A 17,639-nucleotide genomic window follows, 5' to 3' on the forward strand; every position below is an offset into this window, starting at 1 on the left:
AAAAATATATTCAAGATTAAAATTATTCTTTACTTTAAAAATTATTTTAGTGGTAAAAGTTAAACTGCTTTAAATTGTTTAATACAATGTATTTTCCAATATCAGTGATGCTTGTGAGCTGTAATTCATTTTAAAGGAAGATAAAACAGTCTGTTTCAGGAAAGTTAGTGTCTTTGTTGAAATATTAGCTGTAAAAAGTTTATGCAATCTAATTACAAGTTGTCTATCAATAAGAAGCAGCACATGAAGAGAAAACAATACAAATGAAAATCTCAGCTTGGATTAACTACTATATAAGGCCAGGTTAACGTCGTTTTTCACTAACAAAGTTTGTGGATAAGTATGGAAATTTTAGCTTCTCAGTTTAAGGATTCAGAATAAGTAGTCATACAGTAAACAGACCTACAAGGTCTCTTTTATTCCCATTTATTTTTTTCCAAATTAATACAAGATACACACAGGATTTTAGCTAGCAGTGATCACTGTACTGACAGTCAACTAATCACATCATTTATTTTGCATCTGCATTTTGATTGTGGCAAATTTTGGAAAAGGAATGAAATTGTGAAAAGTGTTATCAAAGTAATTTTACAAACTTTTCTGTGATTGAATTGAACATGTTTAGGGAATAAATTGTTTCCCTTGATGCCAATTGGGTTATGCTTTGTTGCCCCTCTGAGGTGATTTACATCTCCTTTGCAATGTTATCAAGTGTCTGTTATCATTCTTAATCAAGCGCAGTAGTCTCCAAACAAATCAGAGGCAGTGTGGCATCCAAGGAGAGCACCATCACATTGCCTTTTAAACATGTAATTGATTATATAGTTGCTTAATTTTATGAGGCAGCATTGCAGCAAGTATCGCTGGATATTAAGCCAGATACCCATTCATGCAAGGAAGATCTATAGATGCAATTTAAAAGTGCTCATTTTAGAAATTATGAGGGTTTTTCCCCAATGGAGGTTTTAATGTGAGTTTTGCAAAAAGGCTAGACAGCTAATTCATCTCTCAACACTGGGAACTGTGGATTTCTGAAAGAAGTGACCCCAGATTCACTCACTTAACCACTTCTAGCTCTTAAGTAACTTAAAATTGACAAAGTACAGTATCAAAATTTGAACAGTAGAAGATAGTGAGATATTTTATAAATGAACTTGGGAGAAGGTAGAAAAATAAATTCCATTAGAACATCTTTCCTTAAGCAAAATTATACTGTTTATTATACTAAATTATATATTTTATATATACCATAATATACTAAATATATACTAAGCATATATACTAATATACAAAAATTATACTATAAACTCTGAGAATCTGCATTTTTATTTGTGGCTATGTTGTAATTGTTGTCCAATAAAAAATATTTGCTTTAGTCAGAAATTTTTTATCCAGGGTATGTTTTTACCCACAGCACTTGAAGTCACGAAGTTACTTGCTCAACACATTTTTGTTGAATGGATTGAATCAGAGACATTTGTAACATGATAATATTCATTTGACCTGCATAAAATAGGCCAAGCATCCCATTGATTTTCTACTTGTACAAGCAGCCAACTGTGCTCACCTACAGTGTGTAGGAGACTGTCTATGTACATGTCTATTCCGTGTGGTAATTTGGTAGAGTGATAGCAGCTTCCGCCTCTGTGAGTGAATGAATAGTTCATGAAGAGCTATTTAGCAGTTGTCAATGAATAGTGCTGAGTCTGTCTCTCAGTCTCTTATTTTGTCTGTCACAGTCATGCCGACACTAGGATACATGCTTGTCACGTTGTTTACCATGACTCCTCACAACTTCCAAGCATAATCATCCTGTCTCCTATAGTACTCTCATGAAAAATGTCAATAAGAATACACATGTCCTAGGGAGGAGACTGGAGAAGGAGAAAACTGCTTGGGAGAATGAACATGTGTGATGATATAATATTTTCTTTGTGTCCAGTTTAAAATCTTACACATGGCAAGCCCACCAACAATAAAAAAAAAAGAAGGCCACTATCCTTTGGAAGCAATTTGCTTATTCTTGGTCACTTTGTTTGTTTATGGATCGGCTTAATGGGTTCAACAATAAATCCATGCAGAATAATTTGAAAGTATGAACAAATAAAAAAGGCCTGGATATATTTGTTCATTTATTCCATTCATTCATACATTTTTGTGACAGATTACAATGGTTTATAATTATGCGGTACACATAATGTTATGATGTATGTATACAATGTGGAATGAGAGAATCAAGCTAATTGACATGTCCACCACCTTATATACATATTTATTCCTCCTGTCTAACTTTGTGCCCTTTGGCCAACATCTCCTCATTTCTCTCATCCCCAGTCTCTAGTAACCACCATTCCACTCTCTGCTTCTATGAACTTGATTGTTATAGATTTTGCATATAAGAGAGAACATGCCTTTTTTTTTTTAATCTTTTTGTGTCTGATATTACTTGGCATAAAGTCTTCCAGCTTCATCTGTGTCACCATATGTGACATAATTATTCACAAAAGCCATGATATGGAATCAATGAAAGTGTCCATCAATGAATGAATGGATCGAGAAAATGTGGTATATTTAATTCACTTTTATTGAGTTCTTATGAAATAGCAAGCATTCTCCTGGATGCTAGGGATCCGGAGACATTTATGCTTTGCCTTCCAAGAATTTACAAACTATTGGGTAGGGGTGAGTGGACACATGAGGTTTGACAGTGTAGAGTATATCTAAGAGGGACACCTAACCCTGATTATGGGAGACAGGGATGGGGGAAATCTTGTAAGTCTTTTGGAAGAATGAGCCCTGAGGTAATTAAAAGGATGAATAGAAGTTAGCCTTGTAAAGCATGTGTGTGTGTGTGTGTGTGTAGGAAATAATTTTGAAATGGATGGTGAGAGGCATTATTGTACAGAGAGGACAAGAGGGAGAAAAAAAGCAATGTATGCTTGGGAATTTCAAGTATTAAACATTTATTTAGGGACAGTGACAGTTATTATTGGGAAGAATGCTAGGGCATGAGTTTGCAGAATAAAGATGAAGTGATATCATCAAGCCTTTGGTAAATCATGTTAGGAATCTGAATATTTGGGAATATTTTAAGCATGGAAGGAAGAGATTAGATATACATTTTCAGAAAACTTTCTTCATAAGAAGTGAAGGTAAAATACTTTTATATGATAATAAGAACATAAGATTAACGCTAATACTTGTTAGAAGGAGAGCTAAAGGAAGCTAAATCTGTTTTTCCACAAAAAGTATAAGGGCAAATAGTCACTTCTATGCTTTTTCTTTCATTTTTATTCATAAATGTTAAGATTTTAAAATTCAACCTGATGTAGGCCAAGTACCAAATTTCCCAGGGTGGATTAAGTAAGTGCTGACCAGTAGTCAATTTCCTAGCTGGTTGAAAAGTATCAAATACTACAAGGTGTTTTCAATGCCATGAACTTTGCTTTAATTCACTGTGATCATGGGGAATACAGAAGGTTCTGCTGGTCCAGCTAAGTTTTTTCTCATGTGAAAAGCTGACCTTGACTTGAAACTGTCCTGTAATTTCCATACATGTTTATTGAGGGCTTATGCCAAAAAGAACCTGTGGTAGGCATTCAGTAAGTGTGTGTTTGATGAAAGACAAAAAATCAAATCTTTAATTCAATATTCCAACAAGTTATTTACTGAGCATTTACTATGTGCCATGCAATGTGCAAGTCATGGGGTCTCTAATGGTGAAAAAAAGCAGGTCCTCACAGGGTAGTGGAATGGATGGATAAGAATAAAGTTAGGAGAAACACTTTGCTTTCCCCTGTGCCAAAAAGAGAAGTGGGTGAAAATTTAAATGGGTATAACAGCAGGACTGCCCAGGTAAAGCTTAGGTTTGGATAGAAAGCCTGAAAGCTGAGATAATGTATCCCTATTCTCTTTTAGAGGGAGTATATATTGCCCACCTTATCAGGTCAGAGTCCTGCATCTTCTCTTTTAGATGTTTCTAGGTACAGACTAGTGTGTGTGTGTGTGTGTTTCATTTTTCCAAATTATGTTTGAATTTCTATCATGATCTTGTTGACTTTTGTTGTAAAATTTAATTTATCTAATTGATCTAAATACTCTGTAGCTGTATACAGCCAAAGTCAGGCTGTCAGACCAATACCCAATGCTTGAAATTGGTATGACTTACACAGCTTTAAGGATCACCCTTCTGTTTATATTTCTAAAACAAAAGCTCATGGTTTATAAGCACAGTGCCACTTGGATTATAGTATTTAAAGTGACTGCTAATTCTGTTTGAATGTAATAAACCTGGCTTTTCTCATGAGAAAGCCAATCTCAGATCACATTTCAATAGGCCAATGTGGATATAAGGAATTTTTGACTGGATGGTGGTAGGGTTGGGGAGGATGGGTGGATGTTGGAAGAGCATGATATGGTCTGAGAATCTTGGACCAGAAGCGTGGAGAAGAGCATGGGAACTTTAACAAAAAGTTTCTTTTGTATGTTCATTAATTTTATAAATCAAAGATCAGAAAGTAAAACTCAGTAAAGAATTTGACTGGTGATATGCAAAAGATACTTTGAGAAAACATTATAGGAAACACGGTTTTAAATATAAAATTGAAAAATATCACCCCAAATCAAGGACATTGCTTTGTTTGCATTTGATTTAAAGCATACTTTATTGTTTAGCCTGAAAAATGTTTCCAGCTTGGGGGAAGCAAACCTCCTGGGATCATTTTTGAAATACTGCCTCTATTGCTTAAATGAAGCTTTCCTTTTCTTTATGATTCCATTCCGCCCATCAGTTCTTGCAGTATTTTCATTAGCTGTGAAAGAAACTGAATGGGTCAGGCAGTCCAGAGACTTAACCTCTTTCCTAAGGCCCACTGGAAAACAAGGGTTATTTGAAAATTTCCCTTGTTTTCACTGATATAACACTAGTTACAAGAACACTGCTTAAAAAGAGGGAAACATTTGCAGCTGGCACTACCACTTGACATATATAAATTGGCCTTAACTCTTACAATCACAAACTTCCAGAACTGGAGTTAACACTGGAGATAATCTCATGTAACCTTCTGATTAATGTGAGAAAAGTCAGGCCTACAGGACAGAAGAACTAGAAGTTAATGTCTCCTGGATGGACATTTCTAATGTATTGAGTCAGTTTTTCTTTAAGATTTCTCTAGGATATCTATGATCTTGTAGGATGTTTTCATTTCACAACTCCAGGGGGCACAGTTCACAATGTGGTGAATAGATGATGCCCCCTGGAGTTGTGCAGCAGCTCTAATTTGTGCATTATCTGTATCTCCCACCAGTGCTTTCTCATTGGTGGTGATGTATTTCTTTCTAAGTGGAAGGTGCTTGCAAACAATCCATAGGATTCTATCCATATTACAACTGCAATTGTTATATGTTTTTGTCAAGGAACGCAGAGATAACAATGAACTGGAAACCAAGGAAATGGAGTAATTTCTTGAAACCCTAAATTTTAATTGCAGCATGTGCAATTAAAATGCATAGCACCCAGGCCTAGCGATGGCCTGAGCAATATGCATTGCAGCACAATTGGCATTAGGATGCAACAACGGCTTCTGGTACAATGAGTGATGTGTTGGCTCTATTTTACCGTCTTGGCTGCAGCATTATCAGTACCTCAGACACTTACCACACATCTCAGAGATACACGATGTGAATCGGAGGGTCCAATTTGGCCCTATGTATGTCCCTTCTGTGAGACTTTTCTGGGGCCTGGCCCTTGATTCCAGCCACCAATATCTGCAACTGAAGGGAATCAAGCAGCGCTAGGGTTCTGAAGCTATGACCAAGAAAGAAAAAGAGAGAATTGAAAGCGTTTCCATCCATTTTATTGGCAATGAGTCAAGGAAAACAGTTTAGAAATATTTGTTAGAAGGGGCTCTCAGGAAGTCACCATTACTTGGAAGGTTTATGGCTAAACTCTGACTGCCGTTATCCATAGATAACCCCAACAATTTAAATTGTAGAAGCCGTATACAAATAATTCAAGGCAAGGTCGTGAGCATTTCCTGAAACCTGTTTGTTATTTGGTTGACTGAAACCAGAAAAATGTCTGTGCTTGTTACTAGGCAAATTCCTTAAATCAGAGAATTCCATGTGATTTTACTCTTGGGCTGAATTTGCATTTATATGAATAGGAATAACAACTGTGTCTTTGAGAGTTGGATCCTGTCTGTTATTTGTTTTTTCAGTTACACTTACTAAATCCCTTGGCTTTTTTTTTCCCCCTCTATGCCCTACAAGGGAGTTCATCACTTCAGATTATTTTAAAGATGAATGCAGAGGCAGAGACATTCCAAAGTGGAAGTTACATAGCAAGTCAGTGGCAAAGCCCATGGGTAGAGACCTGGGAAGACCAGCTGCAATTTGTGCTGTTTAATACTAGCAGTCTCAAAGACAGCAGACCCATTACAGCTGCAGGCTTATTCACTTATTCTAACTTTATCTTTAAATATTGCTAGAGCATCTCATAAGCTAAAGTGCTTTCATATATATACATATGCACACATATAAATATACATACATACACGTATGTAATTACTACTGAAAACAATCCCAGGAGAGAGATTTTCACATTATTGTGTTTCTGGGTTACAGAAGAAACTGGAGCATGGCGAGGTTAAGTGATTTGTCAGGTAATTGCGAGCAGAGCCATGAATCAGATACGGTGATGCAGGCAGAATTTTGTTCTGCCCACTTGTGGAGGTTGTAGACTGTCCTGAGTTTCAGTCTATAAAAGGAGTCATGACTTTGGAAGCTGGTATAGGTATCACAAAGGATTTGACTTGGTGAGAGGGTGTCACAGGAAAAAATGCAGGAGTCAGCCTGTCAGGGTCCCCTCTCTCTAGCACAGGGTCCCCTCTCTTTAGCACAGGATCCCCTCTCTCTAGGTCACTGCTCCAGCATCTGTATTTCCAAGGCAGCCTCATGGGCTAACGAGGTTACCTCTGGCTGTTCCTATCCAGTCTCAGGCGGCAAAGACTCAGCTGGGAGAAAGTTTTAAGTTTGTACTCTGACACCTGAAATGAGTTCTGCTCACTGCTCTTCACCCATACCCCATTCTCAGTTAGTTGAAACCATCAAATAGATAAAGCTGCCATTGTCATTTTTTATGCTTATAAATACATGACTTAAAAAGAAACATACAACAACCACACACAAAAATGCTTGATAGTTTTGTAAAAGCCTACAGAATTACCATAGAGCTAAAAATGAAGGGATATTAGCCCTTCCTCTTGTCACCTAATTTCAATACCAACAAAAATGGAAAGTGAATGTAAAAGACATTTCAACCCAATCATAAAAAGATTATATTAAACTGTTAAAAGGAAAGGTGGAAATTGACTCCTCCGTGGAAAGCCGACTCATGTAGTGTTTGGGATATCTGTTTCTTAGTGTGATACCAATAAAATGACTTTTTTTTTTCCATAGTACATTGATCAGAAAAGCATGTTCTTACCTCAGTAATATCCATGTGAGCAAAGCAAAAGATCAGATTTTATTACCAGCTTTTACATCTAGAATCTGAAGTAGTAGTCATGTTGATACTCCTAATATTATTACTATTCTTACTAGGAATTCTAGTTATTTATTGCTTCCCTACTATTAATATGTATTAGGTGCTGTGTAGGCATTTCATATGTGATCAGAAGTGGGTTATGTCAATGAATGAAGCAGGTTTTTTTTCAGTCCCTGGCCTAGGTTTCCTATCTCTATGGTTACCTTTGCATTTCATGATCTCAGAATTTATAATTATTATAAATGTTACAACCATTATAATCACCCCCAGAGAAGCAGACTTCTTTTTCTTACTGAGCCAAGAGAGAAATAGTAGTATTGTGGTATCATTCCTTATGAAGAAACATTGAAAAACTGTAGATTACAGAACTATATCATTAGTGCATATGTGCAAATACTATAAAACTGCAGTTGGATATGCTACTCTAGTTTTTATTTCCACTCATTTGAAAAATTATGATAGCTAAGACAACTCTGGAAACCTGAAACGCGAGCATTCAAACCTGTTATTTCAATAAGAAAATAAGACCTCGGTAGCTTCCACTAATAGTCATGTTTTCATGCGGGCTCTCCCCTGGACAGTCAGTTACATGAGAAATTGCTTTAGCTGTACTGTCCTTTGGGCCACAGTACCTCTGGCTCTGTCTTAATGTGAAGGAAACCACTCCTGCAAAGAGCCCACTTAAGAAATGGCTTTGCTTGACATCTGCCAACTGAAGAGCTCACCTTCCCTAAAAAATAGAACACTACTCGAAGGAAAAGTTGATTACTCATAGAAAAGATCTAATATTCCAATAAGAGAAAACACAAAATTGCTCCTTTTGTTTTCACATTTTTCTACTGAGCTAGAATGAATTACCTGTTCTTCCATACATTTGGAAGAAGGACTGCTGTACTAAGGAAGAAATAACTTGATCTAAAAAGCATTTGTTACTTTCGACTAATAATTATTTGGCAGTGTTTCCTTATATCCTCAGTAGAAAAATCTGTCTGGACTGACACAGTCCACACACAATCAGAATGTGTTTACTCGTCAAAAGTCCTACAGATATTTGCTGTGTAGGTAGGGACCGTTACTTGCATTTTTCCTGTTTCCTGTGATTCCCAACTCAACTCAAAATTTGTAGAAATGTCGGTTGGAAGGTCCTTGGGGAGTAGCCACTTTCCTTTTCAATCTTGTTGAGTCTACAGGCAAGTAGTAAGATGAGTGTTGAAATACAGTTAAGTTCACTTAAGGATGAAAATGGAAATATCCTAGATTCAGGAAACATTCAAATTACTGTGTGGGTGGGTGGCAATATCAAACCACCCCCATTGTTGAGATTGCTGCATTTTTTGTTTTCACCTATTCATCCTAACACGATTACAAATGCAACTATCTGAAAACACACAAAGTTAATATTGCTGTTTAAGCAATGGTTTAGAGATTTCAGGGGTCTCCCTTTTACATGGCTACCAGCTTAATGTTGTTTTAGGAATGAGCTTTGCTTATGAGTGGGCATAAATTTTATGTAAGTATACATTATTAACTCGCCATGGGATGAAAGCGGATATAACTAGGTCCCTGTAACACCAATTTATTTTCAGAGCTTGCACAAGTTACTTACAATTTACCAAAATTTGTTTCTATCCCTAATTTTTCTTTTCTATCCTCTCACTGCTTGAAAGATCAATCTCGGTCCTCTTCCAGTGCCCCTTTCTTAACTCTTCCAGGAAGGTGTGAGCCCATGAATCAGGAGTGGGGTCCATGTCTGCCTCTCTTTTCAGCTTCATCTGTGCTAGGAATGTGTTATTAATAAAGGATCAGCTGCCATGGGATGAGAGGAGAGACAAACATTACCTAATGTGTATTGTAAGCAAATGACTCAATGGGGATCAATAGTTGATATTATTAGAAAGTGTGGACTCTGCTACCAGTCATCATTGGACTCCACAGGTAATCTTCATCCCCTCTGCTTCTAGCATTAACTTTTCTCTCCTCACTGAGTAATTGCTGGTTGTCTTTGTTAACCACACGCCACAATGCTGTGGAAACAGTGGTGCTGTCACGACTTTAACATTTTAACTAAGGAAAGGTGACCTGTGAAGGAGAGAAGGTTTGGCTTGAGCCCCACTTGGCACAAATTCATTTTAAAAACTACTTTGCAAAGGAAATGGTGATATAAGTATATAGTAATTTCATTTTTTTCTCACATGGTAAATTATTCTCTGACTACTGTAATTCTCATGACTTCGACATGCTTATTGCTGTTTCAGCTGTTGCTGCTGCTGTGAAACCTGAAGAACCACTAGTTTAAAGAAAGTTTGTGTTTTTAAAGTTAAGATGCTAGTGAATCTACTGAATTGCAGGACTTAGTGATGGAGGCTTCTGGAACTGCCAGTCTCTTATCTGAGAAAAGATGAGGAATGAAACTACCCAGTATATGAGCGTAAGCATGAATCACTTGAACAGATGCACATAGATGACTTGATAATTCATCGATCTGAGATATAAATTAAACATAGTGACTTTTTTACTTCCTCAAATATGATAGTAATACTCCTGTGTAGAATCAATGCAATAATGAAAATGACTCACCACTTTCCCTATGAACCCGATTTGTAGAAAAGCTTCATAATTTAGATATGAAACTGCAATGGAACAAAACCTGGAACTGGGAATGGCTTTGGTACAAGTGCTTTTAGCCTCTCAAGCTTTTTCAAGTTGTCTCCATGGTTTCCAGTGCTTAAAGATGTAAATTAAATATGTGGTCTTGAGTGCTTGTAAGAAGAAATGGCATATAAAAAATAAAGGAGAAAACAGAGTTTGGTAATTTAGTTTCTGTAGTTTTTTGCAGTTTTAAAATTTTAAAAAACCCAGGAACCAGGAACTGTTCATTGGAAAGGCAAATGTTAGCAGGGACATACTGAATCTGTCATGCTGGCTACGAGTCCCTTGCCCTGGAGTCAGGGCACCCATGGCTGAGTTCCCAACTCCCCAGTTTGTGATTTTGGTCACGTTAATAAACTTCTCTGAGATTCAGTTTCTACATGTTTAACATGAAGAGATGATGAAATCTGCCTTGCCATAGACCACATTCACTTTCTCTCTAAGAATCCAAAAGCTGGCCTTGGGAAAGGACCTGTGCTAAGGTGGCAAGAGTGTTGGATCAGGAATTTGGCTTCAGATCCTGGTTTTGTCATTGTCTAGCTTGTGATTGTAGGCAAGTCCCTTACTCTCCATCGACCCGTTTCTCACTTGAGCAATAGTGACGTATATTTTGTTTATGTATACCTGATAACAGTGGGTCAAGCTCTAAGAAACGGCTATTTTTGTAGATGAAAATAATCACATAATGACAACTTCATATAGTGGAAGTGAAATAGGATTTATTGTCTCTAAAAATTCAGGAAGAGAGAGACTATTATGAACTTAGTTGCAAAAAAAGTTAAGATTAGAAATGATTAGAGAGAGAATAGTGTGTGGCTGAGGAGTGCAAGAGGAGCAGGTATTCTCCAGGTTCCTTTCTTTTGTTTTTTCTGCTCTGTGTGTTAAAATCCCACCTACTCTGATGTTTTGTTGTTATTTTTTTGACATCATGAATACGGATTTTGACAGACTGCTTTGCTCTGTAGTGATCTGGTTACCCGTGGCAAACGGTTCATTCTGGGTTCTCTCTGTGAAGCAGGCTATAAAATATGTGATGTAAGTTTAAAAGATTACTCCCTGGCGATAATGTGAAACAATGGCATATTAAGAATAGTTGAAGGAACTAAAAGTTTTATCTCAGAGAAAAGAAAAGTTAAGAGGATATTACAGTTGCCTTGAGAAGCATGAAAGGCTGGTGTGTATAAGAGAGGTTAGATTTATTCCACTCGGATTTAAGATACTGAAATACACCAATAAGTATAAGTCACTGTGGGACTTACCTCTTCAAGTCAGAGGTCTTCAAACAAGAAAGTGTTACCTCAAGAGTTTGTGGATTCATGATTAATGAAGAATAACTATTTGGTAGGAACATCAGAGCAGGGATTCAAATGCTGGAGACCTGACTAGTTCTAAGGCTATTGTGTTTTCTTCCAATGCTTAAACTGTATGATTTCATGAATTATTGATACTTCCAGGGTTCAGGATCAACGAAGAGATAAAACAGTCTCATTTTCTGAAAACATATTCCATTTGCAAAGTGTTATAAAACTTTGAGTACAAAGTTTATAAAACACTTTGTAAGTGAAATATGTGAGCTTCTGTTTCCTGTTACTACTATTCACATACCCAAAGGATGCTTTAAAATTAATTTAGCAGTTACATACCTTATAATTTATTGTAAATGATAGAAATGACCTAATTTTTGTCTCAGCTCACTGGTTGAGAGGGACTTAATATAGGGCAGTAACAATAACTAAGTAAGGATAACTTCTTAAAGTAGAACAGATATGGAAGACTTCGTTTATGCCATGGCTATAACTACTGAGAACAATTTTGTTGCTAATATTAATGTATTACTTAATGTCAAATATTTATTGGTACTTTGAGGCAATAAAATTGGTGGTATGTTAGACATTAAACAGGGAAAGGAGGGCTACCTTAGACAGAGGAGTCAGGGAAGGCTTGTGGAAAGACGTCTCCTTTACCATCTCTTACCAGCTCAGACAGTAAGATGGAATCAGGCTAAGTATGATGTGAGGGACAGACATTCCAGGTAGAGGCAATGACAAGTACAAGGACCCTGAAGCAGGGAAGAACTTGCTTCAAGGAATGGAAAAAGGCTAAGGTAGGGAAGAGTGGTGTGAGTTAAGAGGTCAGAAGCAGCAGTAGGCCACCCACATCATTAGTTAAGGATTCCATTCTAAGCACAATGGGAAGTAATTGGAGATGGTTTTCTTTTCTTTTCTTTCTTTGTTTTTTTAATTCCAACTTTTTAGATTTGGGGGTACATGTGCGGGCTTATTCCATGGGTATATTGCATGATGCTGAGGTTTAGGATACAAATGATCCTGTCAACCAGGTAGTGAGCATAGTACCTAAGAGTTTTTTTGACTCTTGCCCCACTCCTTCCCTCCACCCTCTAATAATCCCCAGTATCTATTGTTGCCATCTTTATGTTCATGAATACCCAATGTTAACTCCCACTTATAAGTGAGGACGTGTGGTATTTGGTTTTCTGTTCCTGTGTTAATTTGCTTAGTATAATGGCCTTCAGCTGCATTCATGTTGCTGCAAAGGACACAGTTTTGTTCTTTTTTATGACTGTGTAGTATTCCATGGTGTATATGTGCCATATTTTCTACCGTGGAACCACCCATACACCAGTATGTGCCATATTTTCTTTATCCAATCCACTGTTGATTCCATGTCTTTGCTATTGTGAATAGTGCTGTGATGAATATATGAGTGTATGTGTCTTTTGGGTAGAACAATTTATTTTCTTATGAATATATATATGTGGTAATGGGATTGCTGAGTTGAATGGTGGTTCTGCTATAAGTTTTTTGAGAATTCTCCAAATTGCCTTCCGCAGTGGCTGAACTAATTTACATTCTCACCAACATGGTATAAGCATTCTTTTTTCTTCATCAGACAGTTATAAGCAGGGGCGCAAGCTGGCTATCATGTGGTAATTAGGTTTATGAGAAAAGAGAGTCATGGAGGAAGATAAACCAATAGGAGGAAACAGAATTTTCCCTATCCCTTCTAGAGGAGCTTATGATAATGAGGCAAGTCAAAGTGGAATTCAGCCAGGTTTGAGTCCTTTTATATTTTGTGTCCTTATATGGGTGATGATGGCTTTCTTTATAGCAGGCTGTGGTTTTACCATTAAATACCTCAGGTTGTAATTGTCAGTTATTTTATTCTACAGTAAATGAATCGAAAAATGCCAAAAAGTATTGTATGAATATGGGGAGATGTGAGCAGGCAGGATTAATCCATTTTCACTTCACTCTTTAACCAAGTTTCTACATGGTGATGTAGCTCTAAATATCTGTATAGAACTACATGGAAATGTAAGCAACTCTCATGGATAAGAAATGGCTTTTTTCCCTCTAAATATGTAACTTCCCCCCCCCCCACCCAAATGTTTCCATTTATGTTCACATATTCTCAGAGTATCCATTGTCTGCTTTGGAAAATATTAATACTTATCATTTTTCTGTGGATATATACATTATTCTGAGCTACCAGAGTGATTAAATATAATAGATTAATATATAAAAATATATCAATAATATATGTTATTTATTTTTGGTATGACTGGGAAAATAAAAATTACAGCTAATATTTATTGGGTACTTATATGCTGAGAACATATATGCATACAGAACACTGTTTGAAACGCCTTGCGTGTACTAAGTCATTTAATTCTCACAATAATGGTATGTGGTATGTACTACTTTTTATCCGTATTAATATGTGAGAAAACTGAAGCAGAGAAAGTGCTAGAAACTCGCTGAAACCATACTCACATTGTGTTTTTGGGGCCAAATGTTTAAATAAAAAGCAAAATTTTCCATTAATTCAAGTGCACAGTTATTTGTTTTTAATGCGCATGTCACAACAGTCATTGACGATTAACCTTAATGTTATTGACTGACTTTTTTCTCATAGTAGATGATCTTCTGCCGCCAGATTCAACTGACAGATCTGAGAATGTGGTAGGGATGTGAGGAATGAATTATTTCCGGGAGTGTTTCTTAGAGTGCTGGTCAGAAGAGGCAATTCCAGGGGGTTCCATGCCCAGAGGAGTTAGAGAGTTATTGCCAGTACACATCATCTTTTTAAGGAAGCACAGTGCACATTCATATACTGGAGAATTTTGAAAAATCACTTTCAAATCCAGCGTTTCCCAGACTCCCTGACTCTGGAAACAACCTCCTCACCCGGGTAACAGTAACCCTAATTTTTGTAGAACACATTTTTGTGAAATGTAATATTTTATATACTCTGGTACTGAGTTGCTTACCTTGGGCATGAACTACCTGTGTGCACACTTTTGTCTGTTTGAACACATGTACTTCCTGTCTTCTCCTGGTCTCCTCACCTGCCAGGTCTGAGGTTCATTGCTTTCTTTTGATTCACACAAAAAAATCTCAGACCCTCAAGGTGGTTAACAATTCCAGATGGGAATTTTCCCTGAAGAAAAATGGACCAGGTAGGATGAAATATTTTTTTCACCTAGTGCAAAAAGAATTCACTAGGAACTAATGAGAGCCCATTATTTAAAGTGCGAGTGTGAGACAGAACTCTTTCTGCCCCCAAGCTTTTCTAAACACAAACCACTTAATTGGTCTGTGGCCCTATCTTGTTCTTGGCATTTCTTAAAAAAAAGAAAAAGCCAGCCAAAGTACCCTTGGCTCTGAAGCTGTAGGTGGAGAAATAGAAATAATTTTTGTGTGTGTGTTCCTCTAAACTTTGAGTCAAGATTCTATAACGGTCTACAATATATTTGGTGTGATAGTCAAATGATCTGATTCTTTTAAATAAGTTGTGAAGAATTCAGTCTTTCATTTGAAGAGGAGGAGGGCATTAGTGAGAAAAAAAACAACTGGGACATTGATGCGGCATCATCAACTTCCTCGCTTGGCTGGAATTAGGTCCTAGAGTGTAATTAGGTTCAGGCAGGGACCATGTGGCTCTCACTTGCCACTGTATCCTCAGCACCTAAAACAGCGCCTGGCACATGCTAGTACTTAATAAATACATGTGGAATGAATGCAGAATAGGTTAGAATCCAAACTGGGTTAATTACAATTTGTATTGCCCATAAAGGTCAGAAGTCCTTCTAGTTTAATCCCCTCATTTTTAGAGAAAACTTAGGCTCCAGATCAGATCTAAGGGAGAAAAATCCTCAGTACATGGCTCAGATGTACAAATTTTACAGAGGGTAGAAACTCTTAGCAAAAGAATGACCAGAACCAGACCTGGTCATCTTTGGAAAACAAATATTGTTTTTCATAGTGTTAAGGTGATATTTTGTGCTTGAACTTGTACTGTTTAACAACCAAGAATAATTTGGGTAGATAGAAACAGAAAACTGAGAGGCTGGCGAGACACAAGTACAAACAAAGAGGAGTAAAAGTTTGTCATGTGAGTTTTATTGCTGTTAGGTAGCAAAGTACATATTATAGTAATTTGCTTTTCTGAAAAAAAACGCTCTATGTGGTAGAATATACTATGGTTCAGTGTATTTAAATTTTTTCTTTTTTTGTTCTCTTGTAATAAGTAATGATTTAAGATAACTTTATGACTATGTAAGACATGGATTTTCTAATTTTCCTTTCCAAATTAAGCTTAAATCAATCAGCTCATCACACTACATGTCATAGTTAAACCCCAGAAATTAACAGTAAATTTAAACATTACATTAAGCAGTAAAAACAGAATATTTGTCAGGATTTGAGTCTTTTAAATTTTATGTAATTAATTAACTAATTTATTTATTTTGAGACGGAGGATTTGTTGCCCAAGCTGGACTGCAGAGGCACGATCTCGGCTCACTGCAGCCTCTGCCTCCTGGGTTGAAGCGATTCTCCTGCCTTAACCGCTCAAGTAATTACAGTGGTGTACCACCACACCCAGTTACTTTTTGTATTTTTAGTAGAAATGGGGTTTCACCGTGTTGGCCAGGCTGGTCTCAAATTTCTGTCCTCAAGTGATCTGCCTGCCTTGGTCACCCAAAATACTGGGATTATAGGCGTGAGCCACCACACCCAGCCTAAAATTTAAACAATAAACAATAATTTTATATTTGTTGATAATCACAGGTAATTTCTTTTTGCATCTTAGAAAAAAGTCTGTTTCTCAATTTGAAAAGTATACATTAAGATTTCTAAAATACTTCACTTTCTAATGAAAAACCTTGAAATTCAAAGAACACCAGCAAATTAGAAGATTGTGAAGCTATCATAAATGAGTGAGGCATATCATAGAAAATGGGGAAAAGCAAAATGTGATCAGATTCCCAGACTGTTTTGGCTCTTGGAAAACAAGACATAGGTAACTCAGTGACAGTTTTCTCAAGAATGTGAATTCCTCAAAGGGTTCTATGCATTGGTTCCTGTTGTCACAGAGATCAACAATTAACAGAGACTGGAGTTAAAATGAAATAAGGCAATGGCATGGGGCTAGGGGTTAGGACCTGGATGTTGACATTTTAGCCATTGAAACAAACAGGAGTTATTACTAAATGATAGAATCATTATAAAATGTTATTTTTCTCTGGACAAAACTCTACCAATAAACTCTAGTTTGCTAATGCTTATTTCCACATTAGTATAAATGTAGGACAATGTGTCCGAATATATTATATAAACAATCAACATGTTCTTCGAATATTAAAAAGAGTTAGCTTTGGGACATTATCCTCTCATACAGATATTCTTTATTTTTTCCTTATTGTTCTGTATATTGCATTCTCAATATAAATATTTGACATATCAAGATTTAATAAAAACCAAAACAAAACCAACAATTTGAAAAGTGGTTTCTTAGTCTATAAAATAGCTATTGTATTCACCTATTGCAAATACGTATTTATATAGCTTGTAATGATAATTAGGTAGTATGTTTTAAAAAATCTATCCAAATATATCTTCAAAAGACATGTTATAATGACTCCTTTTCAGATTTGCTAATGTTTTAGGTAGATAGTATATATTTAAAATACTGTGTACATGTATTTAAAGACTAGAATTAGGGGATGGATACCTCATCCTCCATGACATACTTCACATCACATGCCTGTATCGAAATATCTCCTGTACCCCATAAATACATACACCAACTACGTACCCACTAAAAATTAAGGAAATGGAAGTGGAGGAGGAAGCAGCAAAGAGGAATAAAAGTACAATTTTTAAAAGACTAGGATTAAACATTGTCTAGCTATTATCTGAACTTTAATAATGAAGTAAACATCATTTATAAACACAAGAACACATCATATTTTTATCACTGCTTCCTGCCTGCTATGTTCTTAAAGGCTATTAAGATTGATACTAATACGAAGAAAGTACAATCCTCTCATTAATGCAGGCAGGACAAATGTTGGATTCTACCTATCTCCCTAATGTTACTATGTGTTTTGCTCATACAGATAGCATTTCTTGTGGCCAGA

At 36.4% G+C, this 17,639-nt stretch overlaps 1 protein-coding gene across 3 annotated transcripts in view; it reads right to left on the reverse strand.

Annotated features, from left to right (window-relative positions):
• The window catches only part of VWC2L (von Willebrand factor C domain containing 2 like), a 171,861-nt gene that overhangs the window by 39,870 nt on the left and 114,352 nt on the right, over positions 1-17,639 (reverse strand). The window contains exon 4 of one of the 3 annotated variants that reach the window (XR_004441588.1): positions 5,657-5,806. The exons of the other annotated variants lie outside the window; for them this stretch is intronic. The gene's annotated coding sequence lies outside the window, so the exon portion shown is untranslated. The remainder of the gene's footprint in view (positions 1-5,656; positions 5,807-17,639) is intronic. 3 annotated transcript variants of the gene reach the window in all.

Source organism: Trachypithecus francoisi, unplaced genomic scaffold, assembly GCF_009764315.1.
Source record: "Trachypithecus francoisi isolate TF-2019V2 unplaced genomic scaffold, Tfra_2.0 Lachesis_group13, whole genome shotgun sequence".
NCBI classification, from domain to species: domain Eukaryota; kingdom Metazoa; phylum Chordata; class Mammalia; order Primates; family Cercopithecidae; genus Trachypithecus; species Trachypithecus francoisi.